The sequence below is a fragment of the Tursiops truncatus genome, chromosome 19 (genome assembly GCF_011762595.2).
Source record: "Tursiops truncatus isolate mTurTru1 chromosome 19, mTurTru1.mat.Y, whole genome shotgun sequence".
In the NCBI taxonomy this organism is placed as follows: Eukaryota; Metazoa; Chordata; class Mammalia; order Artiodactyla; family Delphinidae; genus Tursiops; species Tursiops truncatus.
Genome location: NC_047052.1, coordinates 48,022,650 through 48,048,914, shown reverse-complemented (window position 1 = coordinate 48,048,914; position 26,265 = coordinate 48,022,650).

The window sequence follows — 26,265 nt, the reverse complement described above, 5'->3', positions numbered from 1 at the left end:
GACAGTAACACAATAGTAGGGGACTTTAACAACCCCACTTACAGCAATGGACAGATCATCCAAACAGAAAATAAATAAGGAAACAGAAGCTTTAAATGACACAATAGGCCGGATAGATCTAATTGATATTTATAGAACATTCCACCCAAAAGTGGCAGGATACACTTTTTTCTCAAGTTCACGTGGAATATTCTCCAGGATAGGTTACATCTTGGGTCACAAATCAAGTCTTGGAAAATTTAAGAAAATTGAAATTGTATCAAGCATCTTTTCTAACCACAGTGCTATGAGATTGGAAATCAATTACATAAAATAAACTGTAGAAAACACAATACATGGAGGCTAAACAGTATGCTACTAAGTAACCAAGAGTTCACTGAAGAAATCAAAGAAGAAATTTAATAAATATATAGAAACAAATGACAACGAAAACACAACGACCCAAAACCCATGGGACACAGCAAAAGCAGTTCTAAAAGGGAAGTTTATAGCAATTCAATCTCACCTCAAGAAACGTCTCAAATAAACACTCTAATCCTACACTTAAAACAACTAGAGAAAGAAGAACAAAGAAAACTCAAAGTCAGTAGAAAGAAAGAAATCATGAAGATCAGAGCAGAAATAAATGAAATAGAAAAGAAGAAAACAATAGCAAAGATCAATAAAACTAAAAGCTGTTTTTTTGAGAAGATAAATGAAATTGATAAACCCTTAGTCAGATTCATCAAGAAAAAAAGGGAGAGGATGCAAATCAATAAAATTAGAAATGAAAAAGGAGAAATCACAACTGACACTGCAGAAATACAAAAGATTATAAGAGACTACTACAAACAACTATATACCAATAAAATGGACAACCACGAAGAAATGGACAAATTCTTGGAAAGGTACAATTTTCCAAGGCTGAACCAGGAAGAATTAGAAAATATTAACAAACCTATCACAAGTAATGAAATTGAAACCGTAATTAAAAATCTTCCAACAAACAAAAATCTAGGACCAGATGGCTTCACAGTCGAATTCTATCAAACATTTAGAGAAGAGCTAACACCCATTCTACTCAAACTCTTCCAAGAAATTGCAGAGGGAGGAACACTCCCAAATTCATTCTACAAAGCCACCATCACCCTGATACCAAAACCAGAAAAAGATATCACAAAAAAAGAAAACCACAGGGCTTCCCTGGTGGCGCAGTGGCTGAGAGTACGCCTGCCGATGCAGGGGACACGGGTTCGTGCCCTGGTCCGGGAAGATCTCACATGCCGCGGAGTGGCTAGGCCCGTGAGCCATGGCTGCTGAGCCTGCGCGTCTGGAGCCTGTGCTCCACAACAGGAGAGGCCACAACAGTGAGAGGCCCGTGTACCACACACAAAAAAAGAAAACTACAGACCAATATCACTGATGAACATAGATGCAAGAATCCTGAACAAAATACTAGCAAACAGAATCCAACAGCACATTAAAAGGATCATACACCATGACCAAGTGGGATTTATCCCAGGAATGCAAGGATTCTTCAATATACGCAAATCAATCAATGTGATACACCACATTAACAAATTAAGGAATAAAAACCATATGATCATCTCAATAGATGCAGAAAAAACTTCTGACAGAATTCAACACCGATTTATGATAAAAAGTCTCCAGATAATGGGCATAGAGGGAACCTACCTCAACATAATAAAGGCTATATATGACAACCCCACAGCAAGCATCATGCTCAATGGTGAAAAACTGAAAGCATGTCCACTAAGATCAGGAACAAGACAAGGATGTCCACTCTCACCACTCTTATTCAACATAGTTTTGGAAGTCCTAGCCACAGCAATCAGAGAAGAAAAAGAAATAAAAGGAATACAAATTGGAAAAGAAGAAGTAAAACTGTCACTGTTTGCCTATGCCATACTATACAAAGAAAATCCTAAAGATGCCACCAGAAAACTACTAGAGCTAATCAATGAATGTGGTAAGGTTACAGGATACAAAATTAATGCACAGAAATCTCTGGCATTCCTACACACCAACAACGAAAAATCAGAAAGAGAAATTAAGGAAACACTCCCATTTACCATTGCAACAAAAAGAATAAAATACCTAGGAATAAACCTGCCTAAGGAGGCAAAAGACTTGTACTCAGAAAACTATAAAACACTGATGAAAGAAATCAAAGATGACATACACAGATGGAGAAATATACCATGTTCTTGGACTGGAAGAATCAATATTGTGAAAATGACTATACTACCCAAAGCAATCTACAGATTCAGTGCAATCCCTATCAAACTACCAATGGCATTCTTCACAGAATTAGAACAAAAAATCTTGCAATTTGTATGGAAACACAAAAGACCCCGAACAGCCAAAGAAATCTTGAGAAAGAAAAACGTAGTTGGAGGAATCAGGCTCCCTGACTTCAAACTATACCACAAAGCTACAGTAATCAGGACAGTATGGTACTGGCACAAAAACAGAATGGTACAGGATAGAATGCCCAGAGATAAACCCATACACATATGGGCACCTAATTTATGACAAAGGAGGCAAGAACATACAATGGAGAAAAGACAGCCTCTTCAATAAGTGGTGCTGGGAAAACTGGACAGCTACATGTAAAGAATGAAATTAACTACCTAACACCATACACAGAAATAAACTCCAAATGGATTAAAGCCTTAAATGTAAGACCAGACACTATAAAACTTTCATAGGAAAAACACTCTTTGACATAAACCATAGCAAGATCTTTTTTGACCCACCTCCTAGAGTAACAGAAATAAAAACAAAAATAAACAAATGGGACTTAATTAAACTTAAAAGCTTTTGCACACTGAAGGAAATCATGAACAAGACAAAAAGACAACCCTCAGAATGGGAGAAAATATTTGCAAATGAAACAACAGACAAAGGATTAATCTCCAAAATATACAAACATCTCATGGAGCTCAAATATCAAAAAAACCCAAATGATCCAGTTAAAAAATGGGCAGAAGACCTAAATAGACATTTCACCAATGAAGACATACAGATGGCCAAGAGGCACATGAAAAGATGCTCAACATCACTAATTATTAGAGAAATGCAAATCAAAACTACAATGAGGTATCACCTCACGCTGGTCAGAATGGCCATTATCAAAAAAGCTAGAAACAATAAATGCTGGAAAGGGTGTGGTGAAAAGGGAACCCTCCTACACCGTTGATGGGAATGTAAATTGATACAACCACTATGGAAAACAGTATGGAGGTTCCTTAAAAAACTAAAAATAGGGCTTCCCTGGTGGCACAGTTGTTGAGAGTCTGCCTGCCGATGCAGGGGACGTGGGTTTGTGCCCCGGTCTGGGAGGATCCCACGTGCCGCAGAGCGGCTGGGTCCGTGGGCCATGGCCGCTGGGCCTGCGCTTCCAGAGCCTGTGGTCCGCGGAGGGAGAGGCCACAGCAGTGAGAGGCCCGCGTACCACAAAACAAACAAACAAACAAACAAAAAACACACCTAAAAACTAAAAATAGAACTACCATATGACCCAGCAATGCCACTACTGGGCATATACCCCGAAAAAACCATAATTCAAAAAGGGACATGCACCACATTGTTCATTGCAGCCCTATTTACAATAGCCAGGACATGGAACCAACCTAAATTTCCATCAACAGATGAATGGATAAAGAAGATGTGGCACATATATACAATGGAATATAACTCAGCCATAAAAAGAAACAAAATTGAGTTATTTGTAGTGAGGTAGATGGACCTAGAGTCTGTCATACAGAGTGAAGTAAGTCAGAAAGAGAAAAACAAATACCATATGCTAACGCATCTATATGGAATTAAAAAATAATGGTACTGATGAACCTAGTGGCAGGGCAGGAATAAAGAGGTAGACATAGAGAATGGACTTGATGCCATGGGGTGGGAGGGCGAAGCTGGGGCAAAGTGAGGGTAGCATCGACGTATATACACTACCGAATGTAAAATAGTTGGCTGGTGGGAAGCAGCAGCATAGCAGAGGGAGATTGACTTGGTGCTTTGTGATGACCTAGAGGGGTGGGATAGGGAGGCTGCGGAGGGAGGGGATATGGGGACATATGTATGCATATGGCTGATTCACTTTGTTGTGCAACAGAAACTAACACGGTATTGTGAAGCAATTATACTCCAATAATTATCCATTAAAAAAAATATATTGAAATATTAGGACCCAAATAGTCCCAAACCTGACCCTGACCTCACAGAAACATCTAAAAACTTACTACCGGGTAACTGAGTGTACGTTAAGACTCTCCCAAAGGACCGGAAGCCATTAAGTGGGATCTGGACGGGGCTACACCAAGTCCTGCTGACCAGCCCCATGGCGGCAAAAGTCCAAGGCTTCACCCCTTGGATTCACATATCCAGACTGAAAGCAGCTCCTACCCCTGAAGAACGAAACCCCCAGGAGGTAGAAAAATTGCCGGACTCAACATATAGCTGCGAAACTCTGGAAGGTCTTCGCTTCCTTTTCAAAAAACAACCAGGTGATGTCTCCTCCTTGCTTTCTGGATCTTGAGAAACTGATTTACAACTTTTTCATTTTCCTTGTTATTTTCTGGGCCATTTCATTTCTGCTTGTACTTATCACCCTCCCTTGCAACGCGGTTCCCTAGTATTCTAGGGACTGCCTAGCTAGGATGGCACGGATCTAACGCCAATAACCTCACTTCCTTCTAATACTAATGTACACTTTAAGATAGCTACTAAATCTGCTCTTTCCATTGACCCCTATACACCAGCTTTCAATTTCCCCTTTTGGACTTGATTTTTACTGGGCGTTGCTGAAAGACATAAATTCCCAAGAATCTCAGTTACACTTACGGCCCCCAAATTATCAGAGACAATACATATTACAATTATCGTGGGACAGAATCCTCCAAGGGGACTTCCAAGATTATGCACCACAACAGGTCCATTGCCTTTTAAACCTAGGCCCTCTGGGTACATGAACTCACCATTCCCACAGTTGGCAGAAGTAACAGGCCTACTGTACCTCCTGACTTTTCTCGTTGTGCTTGCCCTTCTCCTATTCTTCGTATCGTCACAAAATGAATTCGCACAGTCTCTTACTTCCCTAATGTGGCATTTCTTCTTACAGTTACTGGACTTTGCTCTTTTCCCTTCATTTCTCCATATCCCCGTCATCCGCTGACACCATAAATCAAGTCGCAAAATTAACTAATAAAACCGACTGTTGGATATACCCCAGGGGAACTCAAAACTTAGAGGAACTCTACTTATTGGCCCTCCCTACCTCCATCGAACAGTTGTGTAATCTATAAGGCCAATATTATGGGATGGATTACCTTTTGTACGGAGGCCAAAGGCAGGTAGAACCTGACACTTTTGGCACAGGGCTAGTTGTCTGTGTAGGTACAGTTTCCAGGCTCTTAGGAAAGGCACAGCTCTGTTTCCAAAACCTAGATGGATGGGGACCCATTTGGGGCTGGCTAAATGACTCTCTGTAATTACACTCTTAGTTTTAATCAGACTAGCCTGGAATGGGATCCCTGGTCAGAGGAAGATGAATATAACGTACACGAAGGTAATTTCACTTTATGTTGGGGAAATTCAAGGAAAAATGTGACTAAGAAATATATTAATGAAGACCATACCCCCGTAAACAGCTCGGCCCTGGGAACTAAATAGGTGGGGATTGGTGTGACCACCGGACACCGGACACTTACTTAGTTTAACCTCCCGACAAGATTCTCCTCCAACATATAACATAATTCAGCTAATATTAAGAAATTTGTTATGCCAATTCCCCGGTCACACTCATAATCAGTCAGAGCCCGGATTCTCCCCTTCATGTATAGATGATTACTTCTGCAGAGTTTGGCCTTCCCAATATAATCCCAGGCCATGGGACCCCAGTCTATTTCCAGAGGAAAACTCCCAAAAGGTCAAGGCCTGGCTCTGGGGACCCACAACAGGGGTATCCTTGAGGTGCACTGGATTTTTGTTTCATTGTGGTAACGGGGTCTATCTAGATCTTCCCACGCTTTGGAGGGGCTCCTGCACAATTATTGCTGTGGTCCCAGAGGTGACCATTACGACTACAAAGGATTTAGCTTCCTCAGGAGGCATTCCCAACCTGGGGTCCTTCCTCAAGGAGGCCTTAAGACTTGTCCTGGAGAGACAAAAATGAACCGCTGCTTGGTGGGGACATGCTTATGATAACCCAGTTCTTGATCAGCTTGAAATAATACGTAGCGACTTTAGAGGGTTCTTCCGGTTTGCAGGCACACCCCTCTTAGAGAGGAGCGTTCTCCATCTCACCATCATGGTCCAGGAATCTTGGAAGGCTACAGTAGCAGCCATTGAGGAACAGCAGTCAGCCCCAGGCTCTCTGGCTGCGGGGGTTTTTCAAAGTAGGAGGGCCCTTAATGTTATAACAGCTGAGGTGGGAGTGTCTGTGCCCAGCTAAATGAGACAGGCTGCTTCTACATTAATACCTCCGGCCAGGTTGAAGACAACCTTCAGATTCTAAAGAAAAACATCAAATTAATAGAAGATTTAAAAGAGACAGCAGGACAGGGCCCCAAGCTGGCTTTCCAGCCTCCTCTCCTCTCTGGGGATCCAGATATGGACACGGCTATTGCCCTTGTTGGGACCATTAATCCTGATGGCCTTTGTTTTGTTGTTTGGCTCCTGCATTATTAACACATTATCTAGGTTCATCTCCCAACAGGTTCAAAAGATTCAATTCCAGATGGTGCTACAACAAGGGTACCAGCCAGTTGGCACGTGGACTACGTTGGAACAAGCTGCCTTTTCATTCCGAGGGCTCTCATCTCCCTCTGTAAATACACCCTGACAGAGAGTGGGCACTGGGACCCAGGACCCCATGATGCCCCCGTCCAGCAGGAAGAAGCTAGGAATGGTCATCGCCCCTTTCCCCAATGACCTGGGTTCCTATGGCCCGAGACGGGGATAGGTAGATAGTTAGTCATGAGTGGGGTGTTAAGGGGCCAAAGATTTGGTCCATAAATAAAAAGAGAGGGGAATGGGGATTCCTATGTTGAGGGCACAGGACAAAAATCTCCGGAATTAACCGAGCCCCCATAGCAACTGTTGCCATAGGCTCTCCTGACCTAAACTGGACAGCCCCTGACTCCATATCAGGTACAATATTCACCATGTAGCATCCTGACCGATCACCTAATGCCATCCTGCCAGCAGGAGTTTTCTTGTCTTGAGGCTGTAAAAGTTGGCTACCAGCCCACAAAGGGGGTCGGCTCTCCCTGGTCTATCAGGAAGTCGGCCGGCTGTATTTGCAGCGCCCCTCACTAACTCTGCTCTTTGTTCTCCATAAACTCACTCTCATCTAAAATACTTTGTGTCTGGAAATTCTTCCAACCCACGCACGGACCACAACAACAATCTCTAAAGAATGAAATGCTTAGGTATAAATCTAACAACATGTATAGAATTCGTGTGCCAAACATTACAAAGTACTGACAGAATGAAACCAAAGAACCCCTAAATAATTGAAGAGATATACAGTGTTCATGAATTAGAATATGAAACACAGTAAATGTGTCAATTATCCCCAAATTGATTTACAGATTTAATACAATATTAGTCAAAGTTCTAGAAGCATTTTATAGACTAGCTCATTCTAAAATTTATATGGAAAAGCAAAGGAACTTAAATAGACCCAAATTTTATTTTAAAAGTAGAATAAATTGGAAGAATCATATTACTTGATGTTAAGAGATACTCTAAAGCTACAGTAATCAAGATAGTGAAGGGACAGATACATAGATTAGTGGAAAATAGAAAGTCCAGAAATGTATGCATATAAATATGGCAAATTGACTTTGACAAAGATGCAAAAGGACATTCTTTCAACAAATGGTGTTTGAACAATTGACCCTCTGTGTGCAAAATGAAATGAGCCTTAACCTAAACATACACCTTATGCAAAAATTAGCAGTTATTTATAGATCTGACTACAAAATGCAAAACTATAAAAATTTAAAAAGAAGACATGAGAGGATATATGTATAACTGATTCACTTTGCTGTACACCTAAAACCAACACAACACTGTAAATCAACTATACTCCAATAAATTTTTTTTAATGAAGAAAAAATATAAAAAGAAAACATAAGAGAAAATCTTTGGAACCTGAGGTTAAGCAAAGAGTTCCTAGACTTGACACCAAAAGTGCAATCCATACAAAAACACATTAGTAAATTCAACCTTATCCAATTTTAAAACTTATGTAAAAGACAATATTAAGAGAATGAAAAAAACGAGATCTAGACAGGAATATTTGCAAATCACATATTCAAAAAAAATCTTCTCTCCATAATATATAAATAACTTTCAAAACTCAACAATAAGAACTTTAAAACTCAACAGTAACAAACAACCTAACTGAAAATTGGAGGGTGGAAGGGAGGGTGGGACGAATTGGGAGATTAGGATTGACATATATACACTACCATGTGTAAAGTAGATAGCTAGTGGGAACATGCTATAAAGTACAGGAAGCTCAGCTCAGTACTCTGTGACGACCTAGATGTGTGGGATGGCAGCAGGAAGGGAGGTCCAAGAGGGAGGGGATATAGGTATACATATAGCTGATTCACTTCATTTTACAGGAGAAACTAACAACATTGTAAAGAAATTACACTCCAATAATTTAAAAAAGACATCAACATACACTTCCCCAAGGCAGATATAATGATGACAAATAAGCACAAGAAAATATATACAACATCATTAGCAATTAAGGAAATTACAAGTTAAACTACAATTAGACTCTACTACACACCTATTAGAATGCCTTAAAAAATAGGAACAATATCAAGTTGTCATGAGGTCCCAGAGCAACTGGAACTCTCACATATTGCTGGTGGGTGGTGGGGGAATGCAAAAGGGTACAGATACTTTGGTGGAAAACAATTTGAAAATTTATAACAAAATTAAAAATACTCAAGTACTCTTCTCAGCAGTCTTCCCTAGAGAAATGAGAACTTATGCTCATACTAAAACCTGTACATGAATGTTTATACCAGCGTTATTCATAATTTTCATTACCTGGAAATAACCCAAATGCCCTTCAATGGGAGGATGGATTAATAAACTGCAGTACATCCACACAATGGAATACCACTCAGCAATAAAAAGGAACCAACCATTAATATATACAACAACTCTGATGAATCTTAAAGACAGTTTATTAAATGAAAGAACCCAGTCACATAGCACTAAGTACTATATGATTTCATTTATATGGCATGTTCTAAAAAGAAATACCAGGCTTCTCTGGTGGTGCAGTGGCTAAGAATCCACCTGCCAATGCACGGGACACAGGTTCGAGCCCTGGTCTGGGGAGATCCCACATGCCGTAGAGCAACTAAGCCCATGTGCCACAACTACTGAGCCTGCTCTCTAGAGCCCGCAAGCTACAACTACTGAGCCCACGTGCCACAACTACTGAAGCCCGCATGCCTAGAGCCCATGCTCTGCAACAAGAGAAGCCACTGCAATGAGAAGCCCATGCACTGCAATGAAGAGTAGCCCCCACTTGCCTCAACTAGAGAAAGCCTGCACGCAGCAACAAAGACCCAACACAGCGAAAACTAAATAAATAAAATTAAAAAATAATACCATGGTGATAGAGAGCATATCATTGGTTTTGAGGGTTTATCAATGTGGTGAGGAGTGGCTATAAAGAGATAGTATAATGAAGTTTTTGGTGTGAAGGAACCGTTTTGTACACTGAAGTACAATGATGGCTACACAAATCTATACATGTGTTAAAATTCACAGAATTAAACACTAAAGTTAAAAAGGTCATTTTTATTGTATGATAATTTTTAAGTAAACTTTGAAGAAATGAATTGACTATTTGAAGCATAAATATTTTTTGAAATTTATTACATATGTAGGGTAAAATATATAATGATAGCACAAAAGACAGAAGGCAGAAACTAGAAGTGTACAGTTGTAATGATGTGACATTGTACTTGAAGCAGTACAGTATTGCTTTAAGGTAGATTATAATGTTGCAAACTGTGTATTATAAAAAAAGTATAAAAGGAAAACAAGGGGGGTATAATTAATAAGTCAATAATGGAGATAAAATGGAAACATAAAAATACTCAAGCCAACAGAAAACAGGAAAAAAAGAAAGAACACATAAAATATAAAGCAGGTAGGAAGATGATAGATTTAAATCCAAACATGTAAATAGTCATATTAAGTGTAATATGTAAATGTTGTGTAATATGTAATATGTGTAAAGTGTAATATGTAATATGTAAATATGTAAACACCCAATTAAAAGGCAAAGATTCTAATACTATATTTAAAAACAAAGCAAGCCCCAACTGTGTGTTGTATACAAAAACCTATTTTTAAATATAAAGATACAGGTAGGAAAAATAAAAGAATAGGAAGACACATGCATGTCATGCAAATGCTAGTCCAAAAAAGCTAGTGTGTCTATATTATTATAAGAGTAGACTTTAGAGCAAGAAATATTAACAGGTATAAATAAAGGTATTCTACAATGATAAAGGGGTAACTTTATCAAAAAGACATGACAATTGCAAATTTGTATACATCTAATAAGGGTGCTTCAAAATACATGAAGCAATAAGGACTTAAACATAAGACATGACACCATAAAATTTCTAGAAGAAAACATAGGCAAAACATTCTCTGACATAAATCGTACCAATGTTTTCTTAGGTCAGTCTTCCAAGGCAATAGAAATAAAAACAAAAATAAACAAATGGGACCTACCAAACTTACAAGCTTTTACATAGCAAAGGAAACCATAAAAAAAAAAGACAACCTATGGAATGGGAGAAAATATTTGCAAATTACATGACTGACAAATGCTTACTCTCCAAAATATATAAACAGCTCACACAAGTCAACAACAACAACAAAACAACCCAATAGAAAAATGAGCAGAAGACCTTAATAGACATTTCTCCAAAGAAGATATACAGATGGACAGTAAGCACATGAAAATATGCTCAACATCAGTAATTATTAGAGAAATGCAAATCAAAACTACAATGAGGTACCACCTCACACGGGTCAGAACGACCATCACTAAAAAGTCTACAGAGGGGATGGAGTCAAGATGGCAGACTAGGAGGACATGAAGTTTGCATCTCTGCACAACTAGGGCACCTACCAGGCACTGGTGGGGGATTATGGACACCTAAAGGGATGGGAGAAACCCCCAAGGAACCAGGTAGGACATGACAGGGAGGAAGGGAGAGGAGTAGAGGCAGGACAGGAGTGGCACCCCTGAGGGATGGCTGGGGGAGTGGAGGGGTTCCCACGCCTAGAGGGACCCACCCATGGTTAGGGGATCAACTGGGACAGGGGAGACCCTCGGGAGAGCAGAGGATGGGAAGGGAACATGGCCAGTGTTTACCCTGCCCACTTGGGCCCCGGGAGCCTGCTGAGGTCCCAGGCAAATCCTCTGCCCTCTGAGGCTCCCTCTGGCTGTGCTGAACCTAAGCCCCACCCCCACACCCCACCCAGGGCCTTACCTCTAAACTCCACACTCCTGAGGCCTCCCATGGCTGTGCTGCCTTTCCTGGCCACAGGGGTTCTGAGCCTAAGCCCCGCCCCTGCCCTAAGCCCCGCCCCCTCCTAAGCCCTGTGTAAGCTCCACCCCACCCCACAGCCAAGGCCTTTTCCAGCCATTTTTTCTTTTAGATTGTGGTTGTTTTACCTTGTTGTTGTTTCATTTATGTATTTTTTCTACTACATTTTTTATTTTTCTAATTTTATTTTATACTTTGTTATTGTTCTGCTCCTTTTAGCTTGTTCCACCCCCCATTTTTTTCTTTCTTTTTTCTGTTATGGCTCTGTTTTACCTTGTTGTAGTTGTTTCACTTGTATTTTTATTTTTCCTAATACATTTTAAATTTTCTAATTTTATTTCTTATTCTGTTATTGGACTGCTCCTTTTTGTTTCTTTTCTTTTGCTGTGCCACATGGCTGGCGGGATCTTGGCTCCCAGGCTGGGGGTCAGGCCTGAGCTCCTGTGGTGGGAGCACCAAGTCCAAACCACTGGACCAACAGAGAACCTCAGACCACAGGGAATGTTAATTGAAGTGAGGTCTCCCGGAGGTCCTCACCTCAGCACCAAGACTTGACTCAACTGCCTGCAAACTCCAGTGCTGGACATCTCAGGCCATACAACCAGTAAGACAGGAATACAGCCCCAACCATCAAAAAAAATGAGCCAACAAAAAAATATGTTACAGACGAAGGAGCAAGGTAAAAACCTACAAGACCAAATAAATGAAGAGGAAATAGGCAACCTACATGAAAAAGAATTCAGAGTAGTGATAGTAAAGTTGATCCAAAATCTCAGAAATAGAATAGAGGCACGGATCGAGAAACTACAAGACATGTTTAACAAAGACCTAGAAGAACTAAAGAGCAAACAAACAGTGATAAACAACACAATAATTGAAATGAAAAATACACTAGAAGGACTCAATAGTAGAATACCTGAGGCAGAAGAACAAATAAATGAGCTGGAACATAGAATGGTGGAAATTACTGCCAAGGAGCAGAATAAAGAAAAAAGAATGAAAAGAATTGAGGACAGTCTCAGATACCTCTGGGGCAACACTAAATGCACCAACATTCTAATTATAGGGGTCCCAGAAGAAGAGAAAAAGAAAGGGGCTGAGAAAATATTTGAAGAAATTATAGTCAAAAACTTCCCTAACATGGGAAAGGAAATAACCACCCAAGTCCAGGAAGCACAGAGAGTCCCATACAGGATAAACCCTAGGAGAAACACACCAAGACACATATCAATTAAACTAACAAAAATTAAATTCAAAGAAAAAAATATTCAAAGCAGCAAGGGAAAAATCAACAAATAACATACAAGGGAATCCCCACAAGGTTATCAGCTGATTTTTCAGCAGAAACTCTGCAGGCCAGAAGGGAGTGGCAGGATATATTTAAAGTGATGAAAGGGAAAAACCTACAACCAAGATTTCTCTACCCAGCAAGGATCTACATTCAGATTTGACAGAGAAATCAAAAGCTTTACAGACAAGCAAAAGCTAAGAGAATTCAGCACCACAAAACCAGCTTTACAACAAATGCTAAAGGAACTTCTCTAGGTGGGAAACACAAGAGAAGAAAAAGACACACAAAAACAAACCTAAATCAATTAAGAAAATGGTAACAGGAACATACATTATCAATAATCATCTTGAATGTAAATGGATTAAATGCTTCACCCAAAAGTCACAGTATGGCTGAATGGATACAAAAACAAGACCTGTATATATGCTGTCTACAAGAGACCCACTTCAGACCTAGGGACACACGCAGACTGAAAGGGAGGGGATGGAAAAATATATTCCATGCAAATGGAAGTCACAAGAAAACTGGAGTAGCAATACTTGTATCAGATAAAATAGACTTTAAAATAAAGACTGTTAGGGCTTCCCTGGTGGCTCAGTGGCTCAGTGGTTGAGAGTCCGCCTGCCGATGCAGGGGACACGGGTTCGTGACCCGGTTTGGGAAGATCCCACATGCTGTGGAGTGGCTGGGCCCGTGAGCCATGGCCACTGAGCCCGCGCGTCCGGAGCCTGTGCTTCGCAACTGCACACCTAGAGCCTGTGCTCTGCGACAAGAGAAGCCACCACAACGAGAAGCCCATGCGCCACAAGGAAGAATAGTCCTGGCTCGCTGCATCTAGAGAAGCCTGTGCGCAGCAACAAAGACCAACACAGCCAAAGATAAAATTAATTAATTAAAAAGAAATTTAGTAACCATTTATCTCCTTAAAGTGATTCACCATGTTAATAAGAGACTAAAAAAAATGACCATATGGCCATTTCAATAGCTATATGAAAAGTATTTGACAAAAGTGAACAACCATTCATGATTAACACTCTCAATAAACTACGAATAGAAAGGCAATGTCCTCAAACTGATAAACCATATCTATAAGAACGCTACAGCTAGCGTATTTAATATTGATAGAATGAATGCTTTTATGATGTCCAATCGCACTACTTCTATTCAATATTGGACTGAAGGTCCAAGTTAGTGCAAAAACTAATAGGTGTACAAATTGGAAAGAAAGAAAACTACTTACAGATAACATGATCATGTTTTAAAATACAGTGTGTTAATAGAAAAGTTGAAGTACAGTAAGGCCAACAGATCAGGAGAAAATTGCCATTGAAAAAATATAGACAATTAACATCTTGGTGTGTTTCTTGGGTCAAGGTGGTAGGTATGGCAGGTGTGCTCTTGGAGGATATGAACTGATAGTTTGGTAAAGTATATGTAAAGATTCGAGATGTCTGTGTGTAACTGAGGAGGAGGTTTGTGTGCAACCTATTTCTGTTGCAAATAGGTTTTAAACCATATGGCCTGATTTGAGTGTATGTTGTTAACACATTATTGACCAGGGGATTTTTGCAGAAACTAACGCCTGTGGCCGTAATACGTCTCTGGTCAAAAATGTGTTAATGGGCTTCCCTGGTGGCGCAGTGGTTGAGAGTCCGCCTGCCGATGCAGGGGACACGGGTTCGTGCCCCGGTCCGGGAAGATCCCACATGCCGCGGAGCGGCTGGGCCCGTGAGCCATGGCCTCTGAGCCTGCGCGTCAGAGCCTGTGCTCCGCAATGGGAGAGGCCACAGCAGTGAGAGGCTTGCGTACCACAAAAAAAAAAAAAAAAGTGTTAATAGGGTGTCAGGTCATTTGCCAATTGAAATATCCAGCATTAGCCTGTAGGCAGGTCCTCTGATTTTGCCAGTTACTGTGGTCCCTTGACCTCAAGGGCAAAGGATTTGTTGGTGGTAGGCAAGCTCGCAAGGTCTTTGGATCATAGCGCCTGTATCAACAGAACTTGATGGCATGCAGGCCTCAGCATTTGTCATGTGTGGTTGAAACAATGGCTTCCTTGGAAGGTTTGAGTCTCTTGACTGCAAACCAATGAACGCACCCAGACCCACAGTCAACAGTAGGGTGTGCAGCTGCACTCGATAGGCTTTGTCGTATGATGTTGAGTTTCCTTGGCACATATACCTATCAAGGAAGGCTCGTCTGGCTTCATCATTATCTGATATGGTGTTTTTATGGGTGTAATTGTGTTCACCCCCTTCCCAACAAATTCATATGTGGAAGTCCTAACATCCAGTACCTCAGAATGTGACCCTCTTTGGAGAGAAGGTCCTTAAAGAGGTGATTATGTTAAAATGAGGTCTTTGGTGTGTGGGGGGTCTGAATACAATATGACTGGTATCCTTATAAGGGGAGGAAATTTAGACACACACAGAGACACCAGGTATGCATCACACAAAGAAAAGGCCATGTGAGGACAGAGAAGGGGCCATCTGCAAGGCAGAGGGAGACATCCCAGAAGCAGACAGACCTGCTGATACCTTGATCTTGGACTTCTAGCGCCCGGAACTGGGGTAAGATAAATCCATTGTTTAAGCCACCTGGTTTATAGAATTTTGTTAATAACAGCCACAGTAAATGAATACAGTGTTGAATAAATTATGTCCAAACCTGATTTTTTTTTTTAATGTACTAAGTGGAGTTTTCTATCTCCCTTTTTTGGTAGTCCACTCCGTCTGTGGGGATGGCCCTGGAATACTAATTTAATTTCCTGAAAAGGATCAGAGGGAGAACACAAATTATCTACCCCTTATAACTGGAACATTTAGCAAAGTTTTGGGGTGGTGGAATTTTAGGCTCAAATGGGTCCCAGGAGAGTATGCACCCTCAGTCTGCTTTCCAGCCCTTATTGGGTGGCGGGGCAAGATAAAACATTTATAAAGATGGGGTGATATTATTAAAGGGCCTCATATATAATGAGTCTTTTTATACATGGAGGTCAGACATAACCCTTTTTTTTGCCACACCACACAGCGTGTAGGATCTTAGTTCCCGGACGACAGACTGAACCCATGCCCCCTGCAGTGGAAGCGTAGAGTCTTAACTACTGGACTGCCAGGGAAGTCCCCATAACCCACTTTAAACGTGGGAAACGGCGCTGAGAAAGGTTTTTAATGTTGGTGTGACACAGCCAAGGAGCTCTGAATTAAGATAAAGTAAGGTCTGGGGCAAGACAGAGACCCATTTAGGAATCCATTTGCTGAACTGGAATTTGAAAAGGAGTTGTCTGAGGTGACCTTTCTGTCTTTTAATTAAATGGGCTATCTGGGACCCATCAGGGACATGAGTTCCATTGAATGCCTTTTCCAAGAGCTAGCAATGCGTATTTTGGGAAGTGAAATAGGTGTCTTGGTTATTATCAGTAAGTTCTAGAATTCTGAAGATGAGGAGTACCCTGGCAAGGCCTTGTATCGTGGCTTTAGTGTATGTAGAGACACGTGTGATTCGATTTATGTCCTGGGCATCTCTAAGGCAAGAGATTCTCAGAGTCCTTTACCCTAGCGCACAAACAATTTTTAGGCAGTGGTCCAGCGATTTGGTAAATGTGAAGACGGTTCCATTTGCTGGCCAGGGCATCCAGCACTGAGAAGACTGCCTGAGGTTTGACCAAGTGTGTTGATGCTTGGGTCCCATCCTTCATCACGGACTTCCTGGTTAAGGGATGGAAAGCAGCAGCATTCCCCTGAGCTCCATCACATGGGTGGTGGCAGCACCCTCACGTAGTCCACCATCTCAGTTTATCCCAAGGCAGCCAAGGGATCTGGCAGGTGATGGAGGATAGGGGAGGTCACCCCCTCCTGTAGGTGGCATACGACAGAACACTATGATCTATATTCTATGTAATACACTAACAGAACTTAAGACTAGACCTACGTAAATGGAGAGATGTCGTTTTTCTTGGATAAGACAGATTGTTAAAATGTCAATTCTCCCTAGATTGATCTATAGCTGTGACACAGTCACCTTCAAAATCTCCTCAGGCTTTCCTGTAGATACTGACAAGTGGATTCTAGAATTTACACGGAAAAATTGGGACTTCCCTGGTGGTCCAGTGGTTAAGACTCTTCCCTTCCACTGCAGGGGGCACCGGTTCCATCCCTGTTCAGGGAACTAAGATCTCACATGCCGCGAGGTGTGGCCCCCCAAAAAAAAGGTCATTGATTGTTGATTCATAAACACACAAGCCCAATCTATGTAGGGGGCACTGTTGGGTGGCCCATTTATAGAAAAGACCACATCATTTACTAAATAAATAGGGCTTCCATGGTGGCACAGTGGATAAGAATCCACCTGCCAATGCAGGGGACACGGGTTCAAGCCCTGGTCCAGGAAGATCCCACATGCCGCAGAGCAGCTGAGCCCATGCGCCACAACTACTGAGCCTGCGCTCTAGAGCCTGTGAGCCACAACTACCGAGTCCGCGTGCCACAACTACTGAAAACCACGCGCCTAGAGCCTGTGCTCCGCAACGAGAAGCCACCGCAATGAGAAGCCCGCACACCGCAACAAAGAGTAGCCCCCGCTTGCCGCAACTAGAGAAAAGCCCCCGTGCAGCAACGAAGACCCAACGCAGCCAAAAATAAAAATAATTTTTTTAAATAAATAAAAATTTATATGGAAAAATCATAGGGTTTAGAACATCTAACAATTTTTTTAAAAGAAATTAGAAGACATACTGCTCAATTTCAGGACTTACTGTAAAGCTATGGCAATCAAGATAGGTTGATATTAGGATGGAAATAGACATATAGCTCAATGAAACAGAGTAGAAAATCCATAACTAGTATCACATATATACTGTCAGTTAATTTTTGACAAAAGTACCAAGGTAATTCAATGGAGAAAGTTGTTTTTCAACAAATGGTACTGCAATAATTGAACAACCTTAGGTTAAAATATATGAGCCTTGATCCTTTGTACCATATTCACAAATTTACTCAGAATGTATCATAGACCTACATGTAAAACGGGAGCTATAAAGCTTATTACATAGAAGAAAACCTTTATGAACATGGGTTAGTCCGATTTCTTATACTGGACACAGAAAGAATGAAATCAAAAGACACTCAATAAGCTTGATAAATTCTATTTCATTAAAGATACTATTTCAAAGTTTAAAAGTTAAGATGCATAATGAGAGAAAATATTTATAAGACATAAATCTGATGAAGGACTTGTACCCAGAATATACAGGGAACTCTTGCAATTCAAGGAAGACAAATAATCCAACATTTTCTTAATGGAAAAAATATTTGAACATTTTCAAAAGACACAGGAAGAGGGCTTCCCTGGTGGCACAGTGGTTGAGACTCCACCTGCTGATGCAGGGGACACGGGTTCGTGCCCCGGTCTGGGAAGATCCCACATGCCGTGGAGCAGCTGGGCCCGTGAGCCATGGCCGCTGAGCCTGCGCGTCCGGAGCCTGTGCTCCGTGACGGGAGAGGCCACAACAGTGAGAGGCCCGCGTACCGCAAAAAAAAAAAAAAAAAAAAAAAAAAAAGACACAGGAATGGCCAATAAGCACATGAATGTGCTCAACATCATTAGTCAATAAGGAAATACAAATTAAAACCGCAGTAGTATTACTACACACCTATTAGAATGGATCAAATTGGAAGGGAGGGAGGGAGGGAGGACAGTTCATTATCAAGTTGAATAAAAAGTACCCTAAACCCCAGCAATCTCACTCCTAGGTAGTTACCCAAAAGAAATGAAAGCATACATCCAAACATCTGTATGCAATATTTATAGCAGCTTTATTCATAAGTGCCAACTGGAAGATCAGCTGGCGAATAACAAATTGAGATAAATCCATACCATACTATGAAATAGAATTTTAAGGGGAATGAATATTAATGAAATATTGATGAATATCATTTGTTAAATGTAGTAAGTCATACTTGAAAGTATAATTCAATGATGACATTTCAATTGTATGATTCAGTTGATGTGACATTAATAAAGATATGAATCATCTGGAAACCTCAAATGTTTGTATTGTAAATGGTACAACTTTGGGGGAAAAATGTCTGGCCGTTTTTAAATAAACCTTAATATACTATCTCTCCCGTGGCCCAGTGATTACCCTCCTGGGTGTTGATCTAGGACAAATGAAAAGATAAATCCACGAAAATACTTATACGGAAACATTTGGCAAACATGGTAGGGTTAAGGACCTCTGAAAGTTCACTCTACGTAAAAGTAATGAAAAAATTGGCAGATACAGAATTGACTTTTTCCCCAGAACTCTGGAAATTAACCAAAGGCTTGCAGCAGCCCAGGTGTATTTAGTCAAGAAAAAAACAGCTGAATCTCAGTAAGAAGAGCAAGGCCTGCGGTTTTTTTTTCTTTTCCATTATAGTTTATTACAAGATATTGAATATAATTCCCTGTGCTGTACCTCTTTTTTTTTAAACATCTTTATTGGGGTATAATTGCTTTACAATGGTGTGTTAGTTTCCACTCCATAACAAAGTGAATCAGTCACACATAAACATATGTTACCATATCTCCTCCCTCTTGCGTCTCCCTCCCTCCCACCCTCCCTATCCCACCCCTCCAGGCTGTCACAAAGCACCGAGCCAATATCCCTGTGCCATGCGGCTGCTTCCCACTAGCTATCTACCTTACTACGTTTGTTAGTGTGTATATGTCCATGACTCTCTCTCGCCCTGTCACAGCTCACCCTTCCCCCTCCCCATAACCTCAAGTCCGTTCTCTAGGAGGTCTGTATCTTTAGGCCTGCGGTTTTAACTTAGCTTAGGTCCATCTCCCACTTCCCAGCTCAGCAGTAGCCTTGGAAGCTGAGAGGCTGCATTTCCATTACTGGAGGAAGCAGAGTAGACCTAGGGCTCTTTCAAAGCCTCCTTCCCAAAGAATTATTATTGGGTCAATTGGTTGACTCCCTGGAAGGCCCAACCCGTGCAATGTTTTCACATCATGGTGGTCTGAGGCAGTTCAGCTGGGGCAGATAATGAACCAATCACAAAGCTTAAAAGGAAAAGCTGAGGAGTGAGATGTCCCTTAGGTGCTCCTGTCAACCAAAAAATAATGCAGGGGGCTTCCCTGGTGGCGCAGTGGTTGAGAGTCCACCTGCTGATGCAGGGGACGCGGGTTCGTGCCCCAGTCCGGGAGGATCCCACATGCTGCGGAGAGGCTGGGCCCGTGAGCCACGGCTGCTGAGCCTGCACGTCCGGAGCCTGTGCTCCGCAACGGGAGAGGCCACCAACAGTGAGAGGCCCGCATACCGCAAAAAGAAAATAATAATGCAGGAATCTGCAAATAAGTAAAGAGTTTATTTGGGGTCTTTAAGAACTGCAATGCGGGAGACATAGATTCAGGCAACCACGAAAGAGTGTTCCAAGGAAGAGAAAGAGTCATGGGCTTATAAAGACATAAAGCTATGAAGGTTGTTAAAAGTTGCTCGGTGACTTGCAGCAATATGGATGGAACTAGAGATTATCACACTAAGTGAAGTAAGTCAGAAAGAGAAAGACAAATACCATATGATATCACTTCTATGTGGAATCTAAAATATGACACAAATGAACTAATCTACAAAACAGAAACAGACTCATAGACATAGAGAACAGACTTGTGGTTGCCAAGGGGGATGTGGTTGAGGGAAGGAAAGATTGGGAGTTTGGGATTAGCAGATGCAAACGATTATATATAGGATGGATAAACAACAAGGTCCTACTGTAGAGCACAGAGAACTATTTTCAATATCCTATGATAAACCATAATGGAAAATATGAAAAAGAATGTATATATATGTATAGCTGATTCACTTTGCTGTACAGCAGAAACTAACGCAACTTTGTAAATCAAGTATACTTCAGTTTAAAAAAAATAGAGAAGAAAACGTTGCTGGGTGAGAACTGCAGTGGATTCTGACGTGAGCCAGGAAATATTTTTTCTTAGGAATCATGAGGGGGTTTTTTTTAGTGTAAGCATTGGTAAGTCGACAGGCATGAATTTCTGGCAGAGGTTCTAGATAGCTGCATCAGATCAAAAGGTCAGATTCCAACCAGGCTGAGACGTGCTTATGACTTATGTCACTTCCTCAATGGCCTCCTGGCTCTATTTTAGCGAGTGCTCTTAGCAATACCAACTCCGTTTTTTGTTTTTGTTTTTTTTCTGGCTGCGTTGGGTCTTCATTGCTGACGCAGGCTTTCTCTAGTTGAGGCGAGCGGGGGCTACTCTTTGTTGCGGTGCATGGGCTTCTCATTGCAGTGGCTTCTCTTGTTGTGGAGCATGGGCTCTAGGCTCACAGGCTTCAGTAGTTGTGGCACGTGGGATCAGTAGTTGTGGCTCACGGGCTTAGTTGCTCTCTGGCATGTGGGATCTTCCCGGACCAGGACTCAAATCCGTGTCCCCTGCATTGGCAGGCAGATTCTTAACCACTGCACCACCAGGAAGTCCCAAAGTCACTGTTTTCTGATATTAGTAATGAACACTCCAGCTCTCAGTTACTGTTTGCACGATGTCTTTTCACATCCTTTCACCTTCAGCCTATTTGTGTCTTTTGAAGTGTGAAAGGAAAATTAAAATGGAGTTGGGGGACTTCCCTCCTGGTGCAGTGGTTAAGAATCCGCCTGCCAATGCAGTGGACACGGGTTTGAGCCCCGGTCCGGGAAGATCCCACATGCCACAGAGCAACTAAGCCCGTGCGCCACAACTACTCAGCCTGCGCTCTAGAGCCTGTCAACCACAACTATTGAGCCCATGTGCCACAACTACTGAAGCCCATGCACCTAGAGCCCATGCTCTGCAGTAAGAGAAGCCACCACAATGAGAAGCCCGCACACCTCAACAAAGAGTAGCCCCCACTCACCGCAACTAGAGAAAGCCCGCACGCAGCAAAGACCCAATGCAGCCAAATTAATTTAAAAAAAAAAAAAAAAAAAAAAAAGAAAATACCGGCTTTGACAAAAATTGTTACAAGACACAGAAGGACATTTTATAATGATAAAAGTGTCAGTCCAACAGATTTTTCAACTTTACTGTTTGCAAACTGTAGTGAAATGAAAAGGGGAGACCCAAGAGACAGAGAAAATAACAACAAAATCAAAGAGACATCACATCTAACTACAACAGCAAAAAAACAGAATAGGCAAATCTATTTTATAATACATCAGAACAGTGTTTAGTCTGGTTATGCAGGAGAGGAGCATGAGGGAGGAGCCTGGGAAGGGGCATTACAAACTCCCTGGGATAACTCTATCCTGCTAGAGGCTCCAATTAATTGCACACATATTCACTTAAGATACGTGCATTTTGATGTAAGTTTTACCTCCAAAGAAAAAATATCCATCCACAAATACTGAACTCTTGTTAATGATACGGACACTGAAATACTTGGGAGGAAATATCTTCAACTTACTTTGAAATGCATCAACGTAAGATGTTTGAAGGTTAGAAGACTCACACTTTCTAATCAAAACTTCAAAGCAACAGCAGTCAAGATAATGTGGTACTGGCATATGGATGGATATATAGATCAATGGGATGGAATTCAGAGTCCAGAGACAAAACCTTATGTCTGTGGTCAACTGGTTTTCAAAGGAACCACAATCATTCAATGGGGAAAGAAGAATCTTTTCAATGAAGAGTGCTGGACAACTGGATAGCCACGTGTCAAAGAATGAAACTAGATACTTACTTCCAATTTTATACAAAATTAGCTCAAAACTGACCTAAGATTTACATGTGAGAGTTAAAGCTAGAAATATTTCCAAAGAAAACAGGTGAATATGCATGACCTCGGATTTGGAAGTGGATTCTTAGAACATGAGCAACAACGAAAAAGGATATCTTGGATTTCATCAAAATTAAACATTTTTGTGCAAAAGACATTATGAAGAAAATGGAAAGACAACATACAGAATGGGAGAAAATATTTGCAAATCATCTATCTGATAAGGGACCAGTATCTAGAACATATGAGGTACTCTTACAACTCAATAATACAAAGTCAAATAACTCAATTTTGAAATGAACAGATTAGTTGTTAGGAAAAGGCAGATCAAAACCACAAATACAAAAAAAAAAAAAAAAAAAAACCACAAATACCACTTCACACCCACTAGGATAGCTAGAATGAAAAAAAAATCAAGTAATAACCAGTGTTGGCAAAGATGTGGAGAAATGGGAAACATGGCTGGCAGGATTGTAAAATGGTGCAGACACTTTGGAAAAGAGTCTGGCAGCTTCTCAAACATTTAAACATAGTTACTACAATGTCAGGGACTATTTATGTCTATTCACTGTTCTAGTTTCAGCCCCTAGCAGCATTCTGGAAAATAGAGTAGGCAAATAATAAATATCTGTGGATCAAATAGCTAAAGGAATGAATCTCTCCATATTTCCATATTCTTATTTTCTAAAACTTTGGTTATCTTTGATCACCTTTTCATATGACAATGGTTTTATTATATTATTTTCTATATAGAGAATGAAAAAGTACTTTTTCTTTTCTGTAATCTAGTTATTCAATTTTTTTTCCTATTGCTAGTTTATGAAAAGTTTATTTCGGCTCCACAACTTGTCTTAGTAATGTCATATAAACTTTTAGGATCGTTGTCAAATTCAGGAAGTCCCCTACCAAGTTTCTTTCATGTATGAGGTGCGAGATTACAAGGCATCTGAAGATCTCTTGTTCAGCGACAAGCCTTAAAAACTCTGCACTGGCAACATTCATTAACAGTTTGCAGAGGGAGAGTTCCTGGAAACCATTCCTACACTGAGGCAACAGGCAATAACTTAACTATATATAAAAGTGATTGCAAACCTCATAAATACATTTCACTAAATCCAAAAATAAATAAATAAACAGTTACTAGATGACACAGCAACTCTACTTCTACCCAAGAGACATGTCCAAGACAAACGAAAACACATGCATGCAAAAACTTGTATACAAAGGTTTACGGTAGCCTTAGACATAGCAGCCAGAAGGCGGAAACAATCCAAACTGATGAATTAAGCAAAATGTGCTACATCCATAAATGGAATATTATTCAGTCATAAAAGGGACGGAGCAGTGATACACGCCACACATGGATAAACCTTGAAAGCATTCCACCAAATCAGTCATAAAAATCAGAGCCCGTCATAAAGAGTACATAGTATATGATTCCATTTTTACGAGTGGTGGAGGGGGTGTAGTAGCTAAAAGGTATAGTGTTAATTTGAGGCGACGAAAATGTTCTAAGATTAACTGTGGTGATAGTTGCATATATCTGTACGTATATTAAAAACTTTTGAATTTCACACTTTAAGTGGGTGTATTATACAGTATGTGAATTGTATCTCAGTCAAGCAGTTATAAAAAGTAAGTAAAGAAAGCACTATTCAAAATCATTTTCTATTATTGCAAATAGTTGTGAATACCTATTTTAAGAAGAGCATTGAAAACAACTGGTTTAGGAGAGGGATAAATTGGGAGTATGCGATTAACAGATGCACTCTACCATATATAAAATAGCTAAACAACAAGGATATACTGTATAGCACAGGGAACTATATTCAATATCTTCCAATAAACTATAATGAAAAAGAATTGAAAAAAGAATATAGATATATACTTATGTATAACTGAGTCATTTTGCTGTACACCTGAAATATTGTATATCAACTATATTTCAATAACAAATAAATAAAAATTTCAGTGAGAAAACTGGTTTGTAAGGCACGTAGTAAATGTAGAAATTTTTAAATTCACTTCTACACTATTATTTGGGGAACAAACAAAACGAACAAATGAAATTGCATCATAAAAGGCAAATGCCTGGTACATCACAAATAGTAAACATTGGGTATCGTCTTTCACCCTCCAAGAAATCAGAAAACACGCGGCCACTCACTGCAAAACAAGATACGAAAACGCAACTCACCTGGAACTTGGTTGTTTTCTCCTTTCTCTGGGGAAGGGCAGAGTCACGAGAAGACAGAGCTGGAGAAAGGAAATGAAGTCATAAGAAAAAAGCAGGAATCCCCTAGCCTGTTTGGCATCTTTGCGAAAGGTACAGGAAGGTTCCCCTTCCACCAAACAGACACAGCCCCTGGTGAGCAGAGTGTGGGCTGGGGTCCTGCCGCCTCTAGTTCACCTCGGACAAACACTGTCAGTGCCAACAGCTGGTCCTCAGAGCGCCCAGGCCAGCCATCCCACCCCAGGAAATGTGGGGCAGGGGAGGCAACAGAAATTATTTTGGGGCTGGGGCCAAAATGCCCGCGTTCAGGGGACTTCCCTGGCTGTCCAGTGGTTAAAACTTTGCCTTCCAATGCAGGAGGTGTGGGGTCGATCCCTGGTCAGGGAGCTAATATCCCACATGCCTCGTGGCCAAAACAACAAAACATAAAACAGAAGCAATATTGTAACAAATTCAATAAAGACTTTAAAAATGGTCCACATCGGGCTTCCCTGGTGGTGCAGTGGTTGGGAGTCCGCCTGCCGATGCAGGGGACACGGGTTCGTGCCCAGGTCCGGGAAGATCCCTCATGCCGCGGAGCGGCTGGGCCCGTGAGCCATGGCCGCTGGGCCTGCGCGTTTGGAGCCTGTGATCTGCAACGGGAGGGGCCGCGGCGGTGAGAGGCCCGCGTACAGCGGAAAATAAAAAAAAAAAAAGGTCCACATCTTCAAAAAGAAAACAAAAACAAACCAAAAAACCCCCAAGAGGCCCGAGTTCAAATCATGGCCGTGCTACTCACTGGTCAAGTAACTGGTTTCTGTTAGTCATCTGCGTGTGGAGGATTCCAACAGAGGCACCTCTCGGGATAATTGTGGGGATTAACGTGTGGGCAGGTGCAAAGCTGTTCTAACTCTACTCGGGGGACCCTCTTTCCTGGTAGCTTCATAGAAGCAGATGCTATTCTGAATGGTAAAGCCGTCTTTGGCAACGTGCTTGTCAGACACCTGAGCATCAGACTGTAATCTTTGAAAAGTGTGAAATTCTGGTTGGCAGCTTTACTTATTTGTTGCTCAGTAAATTTTTTTATGTTCTTATTTGTTTTATAAAAAGGAATCATTGTGGGAGTTCTCTGGCCGTCCAGTGGCTAGGACTCGGAGCTTTCACTGCCGAGGGCCTGGATTCGACCCCTGCTCGGTGCAAAGAAAAAAAAAGAATCACTGCCGGTGAATTTTCTTCCTGAAGCCAGAAAAGGCTCAATGACACATCCCTCTCCTATGTTCATGGACGAATGAACCTCTGACATATCCTAATTTGTCGTGTTAGAACAAAACCTTTGCGAGTCTCTGTTTCATTTCATGGTACTTGAGTAGTGATGACAAAACCCAGC